The sequence below is a fragment of the Pongo pygmaeus genome, chromosome 10 (genome assembly GCF_028885625.2).
Source record: "Pongo pygmaeus isolate AG05252 chromosome 10, NHGRI_mPonPyg2-v2.0_pri, whole genome shotgun sequence".
Classification (NCBI taxonomy): domain Eukaryota; kingdom Metazoa; phylum Chordata; class Mammalia; order Primates; family Hominidae; genus Pongo; species Pongo pygmaeus.
Window position 1 is genome coordinate 34,422,324 of NC_072383.2, and position 5,225 is coordinate 34,427,548.

General features: G+C 37.4%; 1 pseudogene; it reads left to right on the top strand.

Annotated features, from left to right (window-relative positions):
* The first annotated feature begins 1,767 nt into the window (after nt 1–1,767).
* Nucleotides 1,768–2,891, top strand: LOC129010286 (hsc70-interacting protein-like; annotated as a pseudogene).
* Nucleotides 2,892–5,225: the final 2,334 nt, after the last annotated feature.

A 5,225-nucleotide genomic window follows, 5' to 3' on the forward strand; every position in this document is an offset into this window, starting at 1 on the left:
AAAATGCAAATCAAAACCACAATGAGATACCATCTCACACCAGTTAGAATGGCAATCATTAAAAAGTCAGGAAACAACAGGTGCTGGAGAGGATGTGGAGAAATAGGAACACTTTTACACTGTTGGTGGGACTGTAAACTAGTTCAACCATTGTGGAAGTCAGTATGGCGATTCCTCAGGGATGTAGAACTAGAAATACCATTTGACCCAGCCATCCCATTACTCGGTATATACCCAAAGGACTATAAATCACACTGCTATAAAGACACATGCACATGTATGTTTATTGCGGCACTATTCACAATAGCAAAGACTTGGAAGCAACCCAAATGTCCAACAATGATAGACTGGATTAAGAAAATGTGGCACATATACACCATGGAATACTATGCAGCCATAAAAAATGATGAGTTCATGTCCTTTGTAGGGACATGGATGAAATTGGAAATCATCATTCTCAGTAAACTATCGCAAGGACAAAAAACCAAACACCGCATGTTCTCACTCATAGATGGGAATTGAACAATGAGAACACATGGACAGAGGAAGGGGAACATCACACTCTGGGGACTGTTGTGGGGTGGGGGAAGCGGGGAGGGATAGCATTAGGAGATATACCTAAAGCTAAATGATGAGTTAATGGGTACAGCACACCAGCATGGCACATGTATACATATGTAACTAACCTGCACATTGTGCACATGTACCCTAAAACTTGAAGTATAATAATAATAAAAAAAAGATATTCAACATCATTAGCCATTAGAGAAATGCAAATTAAAACCATAGTAACATGTTACTTCATTTCAACTAAGATAGCTATTATTAAAAGACAGATATAACACATGTCAGTGAGAGAGTGTAGAACACTTATGCATCTCTGGTAGAAATAAAAATGGTACAATGACATTGGAAAACCAGGTAGAACTTCCTATGAGTTATCTACTAATTCACTTCTTAGTATTTAGCCAGGAGAACTGGAAACATATTTTCACACGAAAAAATTGTACATTAATATTCATAGCAGTATTATTCCTACTTTGCAAAAAGTGGTAATATCCATCAGCTGATTAATGGATAAACAAAATATGATATATTCTGTACCATAGAATATTATTTGGCAATAAAAAATAATAAATTACTGATACAAGCTACAACATAGATGAATCCAGAAAATACTGTGTTAAGTGAAAGAAGCCAGTCACAAAAGACCGCATACTGTGAGGCACCATTTATACTAAGTCTCCAGGGTACATAAATTCTCAGGGATGAAAAGTAGATTAGTGGCTTTCAGGATCTGGGGAAGGGGGCAGGAAGAACTGGGGAATGGGCAGTGACTACCAATGGAAAGGTTTTTTTTTTTTTTGGTAATGAAATATTTCAAAGTTAGTAGTGATGTTTACACAACTCTGTGGATACACTAAAAACCACTGAATTATACACTTTCAAAGATTGAATATTAAATGTGAATATCTCAATAAGCTATTATCTTTTAAAAAACAACAAATGCTTATTTATCACCACACAGCATTTAATTTTGAATACCTTATATATTTAAAATTAATTCTAAAAATTAATTCTAAAATAAAAATGTTTAGACCATTTCTAATGTAAAAATTGAAACCATAACACAGGATAAGAATATAGTGAAAAACATCATAAAAAATGAACTGAGGTCATTCATGTGGAAACTGAGGTCATGTTGAGCCAGGGCCTGGCCTGGGAACCCAGCGGCAGCCCCTCAGCTTCACCCACCACCTGCTGACCATGGACCCCTGCAAAGTGAATGAGCTTCTGGCCTTCATGAAAATATGTAAGCAGGATCCGAGCGTTCTGCGCATGAGAAAATGCACTTCCTGAGGGAGTGGGTAGAGAGCGTGAAGGGTAAAGTGCCATCTGCTACTCAGAAAGCTCAATCAGAAGAAAATATCAAGGAAGAAAAAACAGTAAGAAGGCGGAGGAGATTTAAAGACAGACAAACCATCAAGTGAGGAAAGTGATCTAGGAACTGATAATGAAGGTGTGATTGAACCAGACACTGATGCCCCTCAAGAAATGGGAAATGAAAATGCAGAGATGATGATGGATCCAGTAAATGATAAGATGATGATGGATCAGGTAAATGATAAGAAAGTGGATGCCACTGAAGCCCTAACTGATGATGAACTGCAGAAAGCCATCGACTCATTCACAGATTCCATCAAGCTGAATCCTCCCTTGGCCGTTCTGTATACCAAGAGGGCCAGTGTCTTTGTCAAATTACAGAAGCCAAATGCTGCCATTTGAGACTGTGACAGAGCCATGGAAATAAATCCTGATTCAGTTCAGCCTTACAAGTCATGAGGGAAACCACACAGACTTCTTAGGCCATTGGAACGAAGCAACCCATGATCTTGCTTGGCCTTGCCTTTAAATTGGATTATGATGAAGATGCTAGAGCAATGCTGAAAGAAGTTGAACCTAGGGTGCAGAAAATTGCAGAACATCAGAAAAAGTGTGAGAGAAAACGTGAAGAGCGAGAGATCAAAGAAAGAATAGAAAGAGTTAAGAAGGCTCAAGAAGAGCATGAGAGAGCCCAAATAGAGGAAGAAGCCAGAGGACAGTCAGGAGTTCAGTATGGCTCTTTTCCTGGTGGATTTCCTGGGGGAATGCCTGATAATTTTCATGGAGGAATGCTGGGAATGGGAGGGGTCATACCTGGAGTGGCAGGAATGCCTGGACTTAATGAAATTCTTAGTGATCCAGAGGTTCTTGCAGCCAAACAGGATCCAAAAGTTATAGTGGCCTTCCAGCATGTAGCTCAGAACCCAGCAAACATGTCAAACCACAGCAACCCAAAGGTTATGAATCTTATCAGTAAATTATCAGCCAAATTTGGAGGTCAAACATAATAATGCCCTCCTGATAAATAAAGCCCTTGCTGAAGGAAAAGCAACCTAGATCACCTAGGATTCTTTGGATGGGTGTCACAATAATATGAACCAGTGTACTTTTGACCTTCTCATCAAGAGAGCTGGGTCGCTTTGAAGATAATCACTACCCCTCAACCCCAAATGCAGCTGAAGCATTTTACAGTGGTTTGCCATTAGGGTATTCATTTAGATAATGTTTTCCTACTAGGAATTACAAACTTTAAACATTTTTTAAACTTTAAAAATATTTAAAACAAAGAAATGAACTTAGAAAAATGTGTGTGGCATATATGCCAAAAAGGTTAGTAACAATAATATCTCAATAATAAAAGATTTCATAAATTAATTAAAACCAAAGTCAAATTTTAATAATGAAGTAGGCAACAGGAATTTTTAAAAAATTTAGCCAAGACAAATTAACACATAAAATAACTTCATTAATAGTCAAGTAACTGCAGAATTTAACAACATAATCAGCTTTAAAAAACAATTATAAGAGCCAGTGTAGGCAAGATAACTGGGTAGTTGTGTACACTGTTGGTAAGAAAATAAGTAGATGTTATATTTCTCTAAATTACTTAATAGTATTACATTTTTGCATGCTTTACTTAGAAGTATACTTCTAACAGTTTATCCTAAAGGAAATATCATGAGTGGATTAACTGATTTAGTAAGAAAAATATTTATCAGAACATTGTTTATAATACTAAAAATGTTAGAACAATTTACATTTCCAAAATGGGGGATTTATTAGATCACGTGTGGCATATTGGCAAAATTGAACACCATTCAGTTATTCAATAAAGAGCTATTGGTGAGAGGAATCTGAGATGATGGAAATAGGAAACGCCAGGAATCTGTCTCCCCACCTAGACAACAATTGCATTAGCAAAATGGGTCTGGTGTAAATATTTTGGAACTCTGGAGTCTATTGAAGGCTTGTAACTTTCAGGGATGGCTTGGATGGTAAATTGCAGTTAATTTAAGTCGATTTTAGCTCTTACCACCATAGAATCTGTCTCCCACCCCCAACCCCATGGCAGGCAGCTTGCATGTGTTCCTGGAACAACCTGCCCACAGTTTGCAGGAGCCACGTTGGGCAAAAGTATCCTGTCTTCCAAATATCAGGTTCTGTGTTCTCATTACCAATTGCTATTTCTGATCACAGAGGTGCAGACAGAGACGGGGGAGGGGAAAGGGAGGCATTGTTGTTGCCTCTCCCGGAGTTGCTGCAAGCCCTCCCTCTATGACTGAAACGACTTCCAGGTGATTTAAAGGGCCAGTGATTCCTGCCACACCTATTTTTCTCCTTTTCCCCTCTTGGAAGCCAGACATTAAAGACTAGGACCTTGAAAAGCAATTGCATACATGGGGAAAATTGGAAAGTTACCATGCATGTGTAAGGAAAGGTGTGGACTCAGAAAAGACTTCAGAAGACCTGAAGTTTACACCACAGGCTGCTATTTGGCACAGAGACGGCCTACAACAACAGCAACAAAAGCTATAATAAAACTGCAAACCCTGGGAAAGGGAGAGGATTTGATTTCCAGAGTTAACCATATTATTAGATTCAAATGTCTAGTTTTCAACAAAAATATCAAAAGACGTATGAAGAAATTGGCAAATATGACCCATTCAAAAGAAAAAAATAAATCAACAGAAATGTCACTGAAAAAGACCTGATGGTAGATCTACTAAACAAAGATCCTAAAACAACTGCTTTAAAGATGCTGAAGGAACTAAAGGAAGATGTGGAGAAAGTCAAGAAAATGATGTGTGGAAAAAAATGGAAATACCAATAAAGAGATGGAAAACGTAAAAGGAAACCAAAGAGAATTTCTGGACCTGAAATTATAATAATTGAAATGAAAAAAAAATCACTATGGGGATTCAGAGAGATTTGAACAGAAAGAAGAAAGAATCAATAAAGTTGAGGATAGGACAATGGAAACTGAGTCTGAGGAGCAGAAAGAAAAAAGATTGAAGGAAAGTGAAAAGAGCCTATAGGACATGTGGGACAGCATCAACCAACATATTCATTGAGAGAGTCCCAGAAGGAGAAGAGACAGAAAGAGAAAGAGATAATTTTTGAAAGAATAATAGCGGAAATATTCCAAAATGTGATGAAAGACATTAAAATAATTATTTAAGAAGCTCAATGAATTCCAAGTAAAATGAACTAAAAAAGACTCACACTGAGGCACATTATAGTAAAATTTTTTAGAGACAAAAACTAAGAGACTCTTGAAAGCAGCAAGAGGGAAGGAACTTGTCACATATAACAAATCCTCAACAAGACTATCAGCTGATTTC